Raw genomic sequence first — 16,427 nt, 5'->3', positions numbered from 1 at the left:
TGACGTTCGGCCTTAAGTCGAGCGTTCGTCCTCAATGACGTTCGACCTTAAGTCGAGCGTTCGTCATCAATGATGTTCGGCCTTAAGTCGAGCGTTCGTCCTTAATGTCGTTCGACCTTGTGTCGAACGTTCGTTCTACAGAGCGTTCGGCCTTATATTGAACGTTCGTCCCAATTGGCGCTCGGTCTTATACCGAAGTGTTCGTTCTGATTTGTGCTCGGTCATTGACCCAGCGTTCGTCCAAGTAGGGTTCGGTTTTATAACTGAACGCTCGTCCTTATTATTGAATTCTGAGCGAACGTATCTGGCGTTCGTCCACGGTTATTTATGGAACGTTCGGTCATTGACAGTAAGTGTTGTTTTCTGATTTACAATTACTCTGATTATTTATCCAAGTCATTTTGTAAGGTATTTATCCTCTTTATTCAACATAAAGTTCTTGTACTCCAAATCTTCTAAGTATTATACTGATCTTCTAAATTCAATTTCATTTAAATATGTTAGGTTTTCTTAACGTCCGTAAATGGAAAAGAGTTTGTTTCTTTTGTTCAGAAACGTGTGGTCAAACAAACTGGAATACTTTCGTTTTAATTGATTAAAGGATGCATGTTGTTAATGTTAAGAGAATGGAACACTGAATGAAAATGTGAATAAAGAGAACTGGTTATTATGGGCGAATGATATTTTGAATGAATAATTGGAAGTGGATTTTAACGAGCGTTCCAAGGAGGAACGTCTCAGATGTGATGAATATGAAATATTGAATGGTAAAGTATGAACCTGGATAAGTTAAGCCTCGCAGTCCATCCTGATATTCCGTGATACGCCTCTTCAAGTAGAAGGGGGTATTCATGCGTGGGAATGGCAGGAGACCCTAGTCCATTGAGTACTTCGGGCAGATAGGGTTAACCTCGAGTGGCAGCTGGGAGATTTGATCAGTTACTACACCACTCGGGTGCAAGGACGCTTGTAACTACATGGTTCATACAGTCCGGACGGTCTGTCTTATATTACATTTTTCTATGATTATTATTTGATGAATCACATGCTGTATGTGTGTTTTGAAATGTAACTGTATGTGTTGATTGTATAAATTAAATATTATAAGCTTACCCTTGCATTTCCATTGTGTTGTCTACTGTTCATGTATATCCGTCTTGTCCAAATGCAATGATCATCCGTTGTGGATGTGAGCAGATGGTGGTGCATCCCTTGAGCAAGTGCTGGAAGAAGAAAATTTGGATGAAGCTAATCTGGTAGAGGTTGAAGTGAAGGCCGAGCCTTAGAGGCGCTCGTTAGAATAGGAATTGTAAATGTTAGTGCTTAAAGAACGTTCGGCCAAGTATTTTGTAAGGCCGTTCGTCTTAATCATGTATTCCCCTATTTTGCGTACGTTGTTTTGTGCATATAAGAACGTCCGTTTTGGGTTTTCTTTGTATGCGTTTAAGAGCGTTCCCTGTACTGATGCCGTTTAGGCTTTTGTGAATCTGATTTAATACAAAGACTGTTTGTGATTACTGTTAATTGTAATTAATTCTGATTTATGGTGATTACTGTATTTTGGGATGTTACATGAGGCAAGACTAATGAATTAATCATCAAAGAGAAAAAAAATGAAATAAAAGAACTATGTATTTAGTTTATGATTTTTGTTTTGATTCGTTGAATTTTAAAAAATATATATTTCAGTTTACAATTTTAAAAACATGCATTCTAATTTTCTAGATATTTAACGAACTAGATGATTTTTGAAAAACATATTTTTAATCTATAAAACTGTTTTAAATGCGTATTTTTTTTTAAATTGAAAAGATTAAATATTTAAAAAAATTAGAGAATCAAAATAATATTTATTTCAAATTTTAGATAAATTAAAATTAAAATGGATAAAGCACACCCCAAAACATTTATGTATTTGGAAAAAACTCATCCAATATGAAATTTCTTAGTGAGACATATCCATGCATGCATTCACGAAAAAAACATGTTTTCCGGTCGTAGTCATCATTAAAAGGAATTTTCATGATTCGTTTACCTTTTTAATAATTTTTTTATAAAAATGAACTAAATAAAATTGAAACAAAAAAATAATATCAAACTCTCAAGGTTTAATGGATTATTGATGTGGACAGAAATAAATAATTAATAAATTATTCAAATTGATAAATTAGTTACTAATATTAAATATAATAACTATGAATTATTTGACTTTTAAAATTTAATTATGATCAAAATAAATAAATAATAATTTTTATTGGAATGTATAATTCAAAATATAATTTTGAATTTAGAAATAATTTAAATATTTATTAATTATATCCATAAATGTGAAACAGTCATGTGGCCAAATCTATATGGTGCAAGAAGAAAATATTATTCTAAATTAGGTCAACACAAACGATTCATTCACAAGATAATTGTGTAAATGTATTAGTTTTAGGTGCATCCAATCACTCTTAAACTAAATTTATACATATTTTTTTATCAAAAACTTTATTAAAGTCATGCAAAAATACCTTTCACAAAAAATATCAAGGTTATACTATAGTCAGTGTAAAATTTTGTCTGTTTCATTAAAAGTATTTTACATATTATTTGTTAAGAAGGATATTTTACATTTTTTATAAAGTACAATGAAAAAATAAATATACATTTATTTTAAAAATAAATTAAAGACAAAAATATATTTAACTATAATTTTAATATTGTTAATTAAAACTATTTGATGTATAAAAAGGAACTGTTAACGCCTGAGATGTACAATTACTTTTTAAAGAATATGCAAATGAATTATATGTACTGTACAAATTTCAAGAGCCATCCGTTATATTTTACATATTTAATAAACTTATATGCAGTGTGTCGTACTCTTAACTTTCATTTCAAACAAATATTAATTAATATAGCCTAACAAGAGTAACAATTTTCAATTTTGGGGCACAGAAAAGAAAATAAAATTTATATAGAAAACGTCTAAACCAAAACTTACTATTTTTTAGGAACTAACTAAAAGAAAGTAAACTTTAGAATTAATATCATTGTGATTAGAGATAAATTATCTCCGTCTTGAATTGAGAGGTACCACTAAAAAAAGAAAAAAAAGAAAATAATATTTTAGGGGTAAAATTAAAAAAAGAACTTTAGTAGTTCATAATGTCTTTGTACCATAAGAAGAACAATGATACTTTAACAACAGAATTTGACAATATTTTGACACGGAACACGTGTCAAAACGTGAGTGGTACACGTAAAAATCAATTTTTAAAAAGAATAATGATGTGGAAATAGATTTGGGAACAGGGTTTTAAATTTTGGGAGTTCATTTTCATAATTCATATTTTGAATATGAGGCTTGGTTAGAGAGAGGACCGAAGCTGAGAGAGAGAGAGTACAAAACGTAGAGAGAGTCTCCTCTTCCCTCCACCCAGCCACCCACTATCGGAGGACCGTCGTAGTGTTGTCGTTCGTAGAGAGAGTGTCGCTTCCTTCCACCCAGCCACCCATTGTCATCGGAGTGCCACCGGAGTGCCGTTGTTCCTAGAGAGAGTGTCACTTCCTCCCACCCACCCATTTTCGTTGTCGTCGGAGTGCCACTTGAGGAAGTATTGTCCGTTCCGGTGACCGACGTCGTTCAAAGCTTTGATTGCAATAGCCACCGAAAATGATGTGCTTTCGCCGTTCCACAGTCGTATCAGCATTCGTGTGTCTTCCTCCCACCCAACCATTTTCGTGTCTCTTCCCAGAAGCATCGCTTTCCGTTGTCAGAATTTGCAGTCCGCGTAGTTTGTAGCGTCACTTTTGTGTGTCTCATTTCTTGTTGTCCATTTGGCTTTGTAGCTTTAGAGTTTATTATGTATTTTTACCCTCTAATCTCTTACTAAAGATTTTATTGTGCAGGCCGAGAGGAGAAAAGAGAGGTACAAGCCGGTACTAATTTGTTCTAAGAACTTAGTAAGCGTTGAATGTTTTTGGTGAAAATGTTTATGATAATAATTTGCATATTGCTATGAAGGCATTTTTTTCTCTGTTGATACTCTATCTGAAGGTTACAGGTTGTTATTGGTATAATATGTTATTGGTAAATATTTCTTCTAGATATTTTGCTTGAAAACATAGTTTTGACAGTTCGTCAGACCAGCGCCATTCATCGCAGCATATTCCACTGCAAATCCATCATCTGGAAGCATCGGCCACCGAAACCAACGCCTTTTCGTCGTTCCGCAGTCGTGGAACCGTTCCTTTCGCCAATCGTTTGTTGTTGTTCGGTGGGTTTTAGTTATTTTATATTTTTTTTACCATTTGGGGATTCTTCTGTGTTATAGGTCTTATTGAGATTCTTTTTAACCTTATTTGGTGTAGTGTAATGGAGGAACTTGAACAGAATGAAGCTTCTCATGGGTAATGGGTGGTAATGTTTTTGTCTGTTGGTATTATGATGCAATGACTATTTGATTCTTGGACGTGAGTCCTCTTGCATGTTTTCTGGTGAATTTTTCTGATGGATTAAAATTATGTGGTTAGAGATGTGTGGTGCTTTAAGTCTAATAATGGAATTTTATATATGTAAGTGGCGTGTAAAGTTTATTGCGAATGATTAGGTAAATATCTAATGTAGTATATAATTTGGATCATTATATTTTTTTAAGCCTATGGATCATTGTGAAAACTGGTGCTTAGTAAAAAGTTCGTGCAATTATGAGTAAGGATATAAATTTCAATGTTTAAGTTATATTTTGGAGGTAATCGAAGTGCAGTAACAATTTTACTTATTTTTGTTATAAACACCAATATATATGGTATATATATGTTAGGATATTTATCCTATTTATCATTATAGTGTGTCAAGGGTTACCCTATTTATCATGATTATATTGTGTCTAGGATTATCTTATTTATCATGATTATATTTTGTCTAAGGTTACCCTATTTATCATGTACTTGTATATCAATTTATTCTTATAAATAGAAGATTGTGAGAGGGATCAATTAAGCCCACTAGAATTATTTTACAATTTCAATCTTAAGTTGGTATCAGAGCGAGTCGATCCCGCTCTGGTTTCTGTCTCGTAATATATATATGTCCGGCGCCACAGTTCTTTGTCGCCGCCCACCGTCCGCCGCTGCCCACCGTCATCCGTCATCGGCCACCGTCCGGCCACCGTTCGGCCACCGTCGTCGCCGCCCACCGTCGTCCATCACTGTCATTGTAACACCCTAATATTTTAAAGGGTATTATTGATAGTAGAGACTAAATTAATTTGATATCTCCTATGAACAATCAAACTTTATTTCAATTCCTCCAAAGTACAATACCAAACTTACAAACTTTAAACAATATAGTCTTCACCACTTAACATAAATTCGAATCAACTTATAAGTCTTACACAACATAATTTTTCCAATACAAATTTATTCTTTTTACAAAAATCCCTAAAAGTTTTTCCCCGCATCTCTCTCATCTCTAAGCTTTTTCAACCGCATCTGCAACATTATCTATTCACATATAACATGAGTTATATGATCATAGCACAAACAAATAAGGGTAAGCCAACCATATCATAAAATCATTAAACTTGTAATAAAAATATTTCAATCATGTATTTCTACAATTGATAAAATATCATTATCCCGATGTCATTAATTCATCATTATCAAAATCATCTTCCTCATTTTCATAAACCTTACAAGTGTACCATGCTTACTCACGAAGCCTTATGGTCAGACCGCTCTCTGCCTGCTTCCTTAAGCCTCACCTGTATACTATGTCTTACTTTCTGAAGCCTTATGGTCAGACCTCTCTCTGCCTGCTTCTATAAAACTTATGAACCATATTTTTATGTCAAAGCCTTATGGTCAGACCAATTTCTGCCTGCTTTCATAAACCTCGGGTGTTACTTTGCTCATATCAAGCTCTCATGGTATAAACCGAACATACTACTCCCCGTAGTAAACATCATTTCATAAGCAATGATTTCTTATATCCACTCCAACATTTCATCAGATCAACATTTCATACCCTCTTATCCACTCCAACATTTCATCAAATCAACAATTCATAACCTCTTATCCACATAACTCAATCATGTTCATTCTCTAATCATAATTTGACAATAACCTGTTTTGGTGTCAATAAATTAAACATATTGCCAAATATCATACTTCATATTATAAACTCATTTTGACCATAACGAGTATAACTCAACATATTTTCACCAATCAAAGATCATAGATCAGCCAAAACACTTCAACATATCTTAGCAACTACATATTAAAGTCTGGGCTCAATGTAACGATAAAAGAAATATATATGAAGTTTTTACCATGATAACTTTATGCATCTACAATCAACTTGTTTTATTTTATTTTCATCCTAGTAGAGATCTCTCTTTACCCCAATTGGTCACCGGAGAGGACCCAGATGTCTGAACGCATCAAACTCACCTTCGACACCAGCACATATGACTAGTCACAATTGACTGGACCAGGCCAGGGCTGCTCTATGATCAGGGATGTGCCAACTCAGGTTTTTAAGGTTCCTCTATCCTACCAACAAAGGAAAGGCCCTCCATAATTAACAATTGATTTATTTAAATTATCTACCATGTTCGCTTATGCTCTAAATCTGAAATGCCTAATTTTAATATTTTCACTTCCTCTCACAGCAACCTCAAACAGTATCTGTACATCTATTTAATATCCATATACAAGCTATTATAGAACCCTTACTCCAGACCTTCCAACAAGATCAATTTCAGCCAACAAACTCATTCCAAACAGATTAAATTCATCACATCACAACATGTACAATTTCACAGTTTCAGTTATAACACCCAATATAATAATAGTCATAAAACAGTTTCACAAGAGCACACCAGTTCAACATTCATATGCACATATTTTTATAAAATAAATTCATACAAAAATAATTAGCTCCCCTTATCATTAAAATAATATTAATATAAAAATTCAGGGGAAACAAGAAGTTGAATCTGGTAGAGCCAGTTAGACAACTTCTCATCCTTCCAGAAAGATGCAATAAAAATAGATAAAATATTAAAATTTCTGGGGAACCAAGAAGTTGAATCTAGCAGAGCCGGTTAGACAACTCCTCATCCTTCCAAAAATACAATATAAATAAGAAATAAAAGGTGTGGGGAAACAAGAAGTTGAATCTGGCAGAGCCGGTTAGACAACTTCTCGTCCTTCCAAAAATACAATATAAAGAAGAAATAAAAGGTGTGGGGAAACAAGAAGTTGAATCTGGCAAAGCCGGTTAGACAACTTCTCGTCCTTCCAAAAATACAATATAAAGATATAAGAAAAAACCAAAGCTTTGGGGAAACAAGAAGTTGAATCTGGCAGAGCCGGTTAGACGACTTCTCGTCCTTCCAAAAATACATAAGAAACAAATAAATGTTCTCATTCAAAATTCAAGACCATACAGAAACAAAATACTACATATTCAAGATTTAGGATTAGAGAAAAACAAAGTATAAGAGTGGCTTCCCTTACCTCTATTACAGACTTAATTTCCTCGTTCTCTGAAAACTTACAGAATATCCCCTTTGCAATAAGAAATTCTTCCAACTCTCTTCTCTCAAAATTTTTCTAAGTTCTTTGGTGTAAATTTTCAGCCTCCCCCCCTTGGCTATTTATAGCAAAAAAATTTACTATTCATTTTTACTATTCATTTTAACTATTCATTTTTTTATTCATTTTACTAATACAAAAATAATTTTTTATTTGCAAATTGATGAATTCTGATCTCAAAGCTACGTGGAACACTTATCCTTTCCAAAAATATTTTTTTTTACTATTCACAATTTACTATTCACTATTTACTTTTTTTTTTAAAAAAAAAATCTAGTATCTGACTTACAAATATTTTCAAGGATCTTACAGTCACAGTTTCCTTCGTCTAAACCCTTAGGGTTTTCTTGTTCCTTGCTAGTACTATTCGTCTTCTTCAGAAATGGCGTCTGCTGCCGTTGAAATGTGGTTCGTTGGCCAAGGGCATTATGACCACCTTGAGCGAGATGGAAGCCATGTGCCTACTGAAAAAGCTAATCAGTGGAAACAAGCAGATTTCCAGTTCTTTGCCCTGTTATTGCAATCAGTGGAACCCAAACTTCTTGTATCTTTGAGGGCTTTCAAAACTTGTCACTCCTTTTGGAAGAAAGCCCAAAGCATTTATGCCAACGATATTCAATGTCTCTATGACACTACGAACAAACTTGCATCTCTTAAAATGGTAGACCATAATATGGTGTCCTTCATAGCTGAAGCCCAATCTGCTGTCGAAGAACTTAGGATGTTTTTGGAAGTAGATCCATTAGAGGATATAAAAAAGAAACTAGACAAATTTTACATGGTGTTGATCCTTCGTGCCCTACATCTCGATTTTGATCATCTCAGAGATCAACTTCTAACTACTCATGAGGTCCCCTCTATGGAAACATTGACCACTCGCCTTCTGCGTGTCCCGGTACCTCAAACTCAAGAAGCGCATGAACTAGTGGAACCATCTGTCATGGTTGCCACACGAGGAAGAGGAGGACGTGACACTAGAGGAGGAGGACGAGGAGGTCAGGGACGTCCTCAATGCACATATTGTAAAAGGATGGGTCATACTCAAGAGAATTGCTACTCCTTACACGATTTCCCTTCCAAAACCGCCAATATTTCGAAGACTGAAACTTCCACTTCGAAGACTGAAACTTTCACTTCTATGTTTTCTGAGGATGAATATCAAGAGTATTTAAGGTTAAAGTCTAACAGCTTGGCACAACCATCTCAATCTCCCAATACATCAACAGCCTGCGTTTCTATATCTATGGAAGGTCAAAATTCATGGGTAATTGACTTAGGTGCTTCTGATCACATTTCTGGTAATACCTCTTTGTTCTCATCTATTTCCTTTCGAGAAAAACCTCATTTCATAACCCTCGCAAATGGATCTAAAACTTCTTCCAAAGGAGTCGATCATGTTTCTTTGTCTCCCTCCCTCAATCTCAACTCAGTCCTTTTTGTCCCTAATTGTCCTTTTAATTTAATTTTCTTAAGTTAGTTGACTAAAATGTTAAATTGTTCAATAACCTTTGATCATAAATCTTTTGTTATACAGGAGCGTGGTTCGGGGAGACAGATTGGAGAAGGATATGAAGCTGGCGGATTATACCATTTTGGATCTCGTCCAAGGGTGTCCTGTGTTGCTGCTCCTAATCCTAAAGTGCTACATGATCGACTTGGCCATCCTCATTTATCCAAATTAAAAAAGTTGTGTCCTGAACTTAGTGGTCTCCAAACCTTAGAATGTGAGTCATGTCAATTAGGAAAACATGCTAGATCTTCCTTTCCTAAAAGGTCTCAATCAATATGTAATTCTAGTTTTTCCATCATCCATTCTGATATATGGGGACCTAGTCGTATCTCCTCCTTTGGTTTTAGATATTTTGTTACATTTATTGATGAATATTCAAGATGTACTTGGGTTTATCTTATAAAAAATCGTTCTGAATTGTTAGCTATCTTTACATCCTTTTTAAATGAAATCAAGAATCAATTTGGTCAAGTAATCAAAATATTAAGAAGTGATAATGCAAAAGAGTATTTCTCATCCTTCTTTTCTGCCATCTTGAGTTCCCATGGTATCTTACATCAGTCTACTTGTCCTCATACACCACAACAAAATGGTATAGCAGAACGAAAAAATAGACACTTGGTTGAAACTGCTCGTACCTTTTTGCTTGGTGCCCATATTCCTGTCCAATACTTGGGAGATGACATCTTAACTGCATGTTATCTTATTAATAGGATGACCTCCTCCTCTCTTGATACTAAAGTCCCTTTCTCCATTTTGTTTCCTACTGATCCTCTTTCATACATCTCCCTGAGTGTTTGGTTGTGTATGTTTTGTTCATGACATGTCTCCAGGTTTAGACAAACTCTCCGCTCGCGCTCTCAAATTTGTCTTCTTAGGCTATTCTCGACTTCAAAAAGGATATCGGTGTTATTCTCCTGAAACTAAGAAGTATTACAAGTCTACCAATGTCACATTCTTTGAACAGACTCCTTACTTCTCTCCATCTATTCAGGATGTTTCTATCCTCCAGCAGGTCCTTCCTATTCCAATGGTTGAGTCCAATAACTCCACTGCCTCTGTCATTCCAAGTCTTGATCACAATCCTTCTACACCTGTTTCTCCACATACTGAGATCATCCCACACAGGGCCCCAATGGATAGTCTACCTCCCCAAGACAATGGTGAATCTCCTACTTCAGATTCTTCTCCCTCGTCACCTCCTCCCAGGCCTCCTGGTTCAAATGATTCAGCATGGCCTATTGCCCTCAAAAAAGGTACTCGTTCCACTCGAAACCCTAATCCCATTTATAATTTTCTAAGCTATCATCGATTGTCACCCTCCTATTTTTCTCTTTTATCCTCAATGTCCTCTGTTGTTATACCCAAGAATGTGAAAGAAGCACTTGATCATCCTGGATGGCGATAAGTTATGATTGTAGAAATGGAGGCTCTTGACCACAGTAATACTTGGGAGTTGATGCCCCTTCCCCCAACAAAAAGGCGGTTGGTTGTCGATGAGTGTATGCAATTAAAGTTGGCCGTGATGGTGAAATTGATCGGCTCAAAGCTCGGCTTGTTGCAAAATGTTACACTCAGGTTTATGGTCTTGATTATTGTGACACTTTCTTCCTATAGCCAAGATGACTACTATTCGTCTCTTCTTTGCCATGGCAGCCATTCGTCACTGGCCACTTCATCAATTGGATATCAAGAATGCCTTCCTACATGGTGATCTTGAGGAAGAAGTTTATATGGAGCAACCTCCTGGGTTTGTTGCTCAGGGGGAGTCTGGTATGGTATGCAAATTGCATCGATCTCTATATGGCCTCAAGCAATCCCCACGTGCTTGGTTTGGAAAGTTTAGCTCCATTGTTCAAAAATTTGGGCTAAAACGTAGTGAAGCAAACCATTTAGTTTTTTATTGTCATTCTTCTCTCGGGAAATGTGTTTACTTAATAGTATATGTTGATGATATTGTCATTACAGGAAATGATGTTGTTGGAATATCTCAACTAAAAGAGTACTTGTGTAGACATTTTCAAACCAAGGATCTTGGAAGTCTCAAATACTTCTTAGGCATTGAAGTAGCGCAATCAAAAGATGGATTTGTAATATCCCAAAGGAAGTATGCCCTTGATATATTACAAGAAACATGCATGATTGATTGTAGACTGGTAGACAGTCCCATGGACCCAAACCAGAAATTAAGGACAGAAGAAGGTGAATTATTCTCTGGTCCAGAGAGGTATAGGAGGCTGGTTGGAAAATTGATTTATCTCACTATTACAAGGCTAGATCTATCCTTTGCAGTTGGAGTGGTTAGTCAGTTCATGATTATATTGTGTCTAGGATTACCCTATTTATCATGATTATATTGTGTCTAGGATTACCCTATTTATCATGATTATACTGTGTCTAGGGTTACCCTGTTTATCATGTACTTGTGTATCAATTTATTCTTATAAATAGAAGATTGTGAGATGGATCAATTAAGTCCTCTAAAATTATTTTACAGTTTCAATCTTAAGTATATATAATACCGAAGCTGGGAATGATGATTAGACAAAAAATATGAAAATATCTAGATTCTTTTATAATGTCCATTCGATGCTGGGAATGAAATGGCTTCAGCAATCCTTACGTTGCTTTATGATGCAGTATAATTTGTTGTTTAAGTAGTTTAAGTCATGTAATATATTTCTCTGGGAGTTGATGGAGGAAGTTTATCTTGTTGTAGTATTTATGTTTTTTTTTTAGTTTATGAGTGGTTGTTTAATTGATAAATTTTTAGATATTTGCTTTGAGAGTAGACATATATACAAAATTATGGTGTAGGGTTTTATGGATTGAGTTTAAGTCTATAATTGGTTGTTCCAGTAGTAAAAATATGTAGTGGTAATGGAGTAAATGATGATCTTTTTTTAATTTTTGAAGTATGGTACATATTGAAGAAATAGGAAATGTATTTTTATTTGTTAGAGAGGTGCGTACATAACAAAATAGTACCATTAGGTTTTGGTTTCGTTTCTTTTATATAGCTTATATTATATAATATTCTCATATTATATAGAGAGGTATTTTAAATATTAGATAAGTTATATCATGTAATATTAGTATAAAGTAATTGTGTTTTAAATTATATAAGCTATATTATGTAATATTAGTATAAGGTAATTGTGTTTGGAAATTAAGGAAACAAAAGTGTGGATTACGTAAGATGTAGGACTTTTGGATGCATTGAACATCATATAAATTTCATTATCAAATAATGGATATTGAAATTTTGTTCAATTGTAAGGAAGAGAACATTGCTTTCAATTTTCTTCTAATATTTGCATGTTATTTTTTAATGCAGGTTCGTAAAAGACCAATGAATAAGAAAGAATTAGCAAAAAATAGGAAGACATCATAGAAACATACTCCAATTCTATAACCGTGCACGAGACTAAACTAAAGGTGAGTAAAAACCAACATTGATCAATGGTTCCAATGTCCCATGCAGTATCAAATGTTGCAAATGTCTTAATTATACTATAAAAAATTAAGTTTCTCTTGCTCAGAAAGAGGCTTTCAAAACCAAAATTTCATTTGAAAACTGAAACAGTTATGTGTGAATTTGGTTCCTGTTTCTATGTAAATGCACTCTTATTAGTGATTGTATTAATTAGAATCCATCATGTTTTCCTTGCAGACTTCAGCGATACAAGTAGTAGAAATGAAGTTTCTTCCTCAGGGATCTTTGTAAGACCCTAGAACCTCATGAACTTACCTAGTTGTAAAAAGTTTAAGTTATAATGTAAAATAGAGTGCTGTCAGACTTGACATGATTTACTATTTTAATTATATCTTTTTGTATAAAATATCAATTTAGTTGATTCTTCTTTTATTGAATAGTAGACTTAAAGAACTTCGATTTGAGTACTTATACGCGTATTTTTGACTTTGGTAAGGGAGTCAACCGGACTGTCAAAGTTGCGAAAAATTGTGCTGCTGGGGGACTTGCGTGAGCATTATTTTTTTGGATTGTAGACAATGTGAGCTGGTTGGTTGCGGTTCCTTTTTGTGGGAATAATTTTGGGGACCCTTTCAGACATTCCCTCCATGTTTTGGGGCTGGAAAGGAGTATGGGGCATTATTTTATTGAATTATCATTACTAAATAACAATTCCATGGGTCCTTGTGTGTCTAGGAATCATTTCTTTAATTCCAAAGCTGAATGGGTGTTTTGGACAAAAGAGAAAGGCTCCTAATGAGGGTATTTCGAAAATTCTAAGTGTGCTAAGTGTAGAGGCTGTCTTGGCTTGTGCAAGAAGAGAGGAATTCCAAGAAACTAGAGTTCTACCAAGGTTGTGGAAGAGATCAAGTTAAAGTGTTCAAGACTAAAGGTAAGGGGGTTTAACTTGGGATATAACATAGTTTATGATGGGTAAGTTTTATGACTTTTGACATGTTGAAGCATGTGTTTTTCTTCTTGGTTGTAAGTTTTATGAGTTTTGAGTATAACATGAGTTTTGGATATAACACGCAGAATCTAAAACTGAACTGTTGTGATTTTTCCCAGATTTATTAGAGACCTTTCCCGATGTCCAAAATACTTGTATGAGTAGTCACATTAAAGATATTGGAGTCTAGTTTCCAAAAATGCAAGAATTAACTCAATTGGAGTTTGGTAGAGAGAGTAATGAGTAAAACAGTCAGCAAAGGTCAAAACTAAGAAGACCAGAGCATGGTTAAATTTTCCGCTTTTTCATAATTTTACTGCAGCTATCCCTGTAGTCCAAAAATTTAGATTTATATGTTCAAAGAAAGATATTTCAGTCTAGTTTCCAATAAATCAAGAATCAACTCAATTGGAGTTCGGTAGAGAGATTAATGAGCAAAATAATCAGCAAAGGTCAAAACTGAGAAGACCAGAGCGTGGTTAAATTTTCCGCTTTTTAATAATTTTACTGCAGCTAGTCCTGTAGTCCAAAAATTTAGATTTATATGTCCAAAGAAAGATATTTGAGTCTAGTTTCTAATAAAAAAGAAATGAACTCGTTTAGAGTTATGTACAAAGATTTATGAGTAAAATAACACGAAAAGGTCAATGTGGACAGCATTCAATTTTACTCGTTGGGAGCACTTATCTACACTCTTTGGCCAAGAGTGTGGGTAAGAGGGTATTGAGAATTCTCTTCCATTTTTGGAAGAGGAAAGAATGAATTATGTGAATGAGAGGAGTGAAAGAGATGTTGGGTGATGATTGTGATGGTAAAATTGTGAGAACAAGCGGTCTGCCATTTCCTTAGAATTTTTGTCGAATCGATGGTGTTCGTATTGCGATACGATAATGTGTTAAGTCTCTGCGGAGTCTGAGATTCGAGTGTCACCCTTTCCTCATGCGTGGGGACTAGAGAGTGTTGGATGTCTTGCCCAATGACTTCGGCTCGTGTGAGTATAGTGCTCGGTGGGTGCGCCCAACCGAAGTTTTTACTCGTAATTCCTTGAGGAGTCGGGGAGATAGGTCTGAAGTTGCGATGGAAGACGACTCGAATCGCCCTGTTTTGCGAAACAGGTTTGGTACGACAAAATTCAAGGAAACAACAGAAGCTTGAGTAAATGATTGAGTCGTGAGTTTAATACTGTGATGTATTGTAATATTGTGACCTTGATAGTCTGAGTGGTGATGATCTGAGTTACGAGTTGAATATTGTGTTGTATTGTAAGGTTGTGACTAGGATAATCTAAGTTATGATATTTTGATATTTAAATTATATGCTATGTTAGGTTCTTCGTTACTCACCCTGAAATGTTGTGGTTGTGGTTTCCACCTACGATGATCGTACTTGTACGGGAGTAGATGGCGTTGCAGATGAGGCAGAGATGAAGTAGCACGACGAAAGTTATGGGAATGACTATGGGGGATTTATCATGTTTTAATGTAATTTTATGTCTTTGAATAATGAATTTGATATTTGTAAGGTTTTAACCTTATGTTGTAAGACGCTTAAACTTTTGATGGTTTAGTTCCGCGATGTTGATTTAAAAAAAAATTTGGCGTAAAATTTGTGATTTTGTTATTTTCTAGTGGCACTCCGTAAGGGGTGTTACAATCTTCAGGTTTAATTTCCCTCTAAATCTAATAATAGATAATACTTTATATTTCTATATGAGCCACACATACTTATAATTTTATGTTATTATTCTTTTGTTGTGTTTTGTTTAAGGGCTAGAAATATGAAATGAAGAAACACTTATTGTATTTTAAGTTAGAATTAGCGCCACCAATTAAAACTTTAACTTTTCAAAGATCAGGTGTGAATTTGACATTGTTATGCATGTTTAGGTGTCTGCAGGATGGGATCAAAAAAGCTCTTTTCTCTATAACACATGATTATAATATTACTCATCTTGGGACTTGTGTCATGATTCTAATTCTATTGTTTTTTAAACATATATGGGATTTGACCAGAACAAACAGTTGGGTTCATGCCTCGTGGCTTAGTTGAGTTGCATTGACACCATGTAGGTTGGTAGGTTTAAACTCCAAACTAAGTTGTCAAATATTTTTAATTTTGGCGATACCTAACTGTTTAGGCTTCATATTTGAAGTGGAATGTGGTATAGGATGGACTTAAAAGAATCTTATTCATTAATTACCAATTGCTAGTTTTAAAATTTCAACTATAAAACAAGAAAATGTTCCCTTTTTATTCTATTTTGGAAAAAATATGTAAACCTAAAATGCTTCATCTAAAGTTACTCTAAGGTGAGTATATCAAATCGTTTTTTCTTTAGTGATATAAGGTGAGTATATCAAAGTGTAAATAAGTGTGGACTTTAGACAAATATTTTGTACAAGATAGGTTAATTTTGAAAATTACATTCATTTTGAAGTGCATAATTTTTTTTAATAGAAGTTTTTAATTTTATTTATATAATCACCAAACCAAAACTTGAAATACAACAAATTTATTTAAATTTTATTTGTTGACCATAACAAATTTATTCAAGTTTTTTGGAGGTTTGAAACCTCTTTTATTTATAATTATCCACCTACATTCAAAATTTCTTTATTTAACGAAATATGTTTTTCATACACAAATTAATAAAAATTAATTTTATTGATGATTTAAAATAAATTACATTCATTGACAATTACAATGTAAATATAAAAATACATTCTTTGACAATTTAAAATACAATTTGATTCCAAGAGTATGCCCAACAAGTCATTGTTAGTAGACTTCTGTCCATTGCTTTCAACCTTTAGTTGATGCTTACGGTGATGAAGACAAGCTTCTGTGAGGATCATATTTGGAATGAAGACAAGCTTTTGCAAGACTACGATGACAAAATTCAT

The sequence above is a fragment of the Vigna umbellata genome, chromosome 6 (assembly GCF_029865625.1).
Source record: "Vigna umbellata cultivar VRB3 chromosome 6, Vumbellata_1.0, whole genome shotgun sequence".
Lineage (NCBI taxonomy): Eukaryota > Viridiplantae > Streptophyta > Magnoliopsida > Fabales > Fabaceae > Vigna > Vigna umbellata.
Note: the sequence above shows the minus strand (reverse complement) of the source record.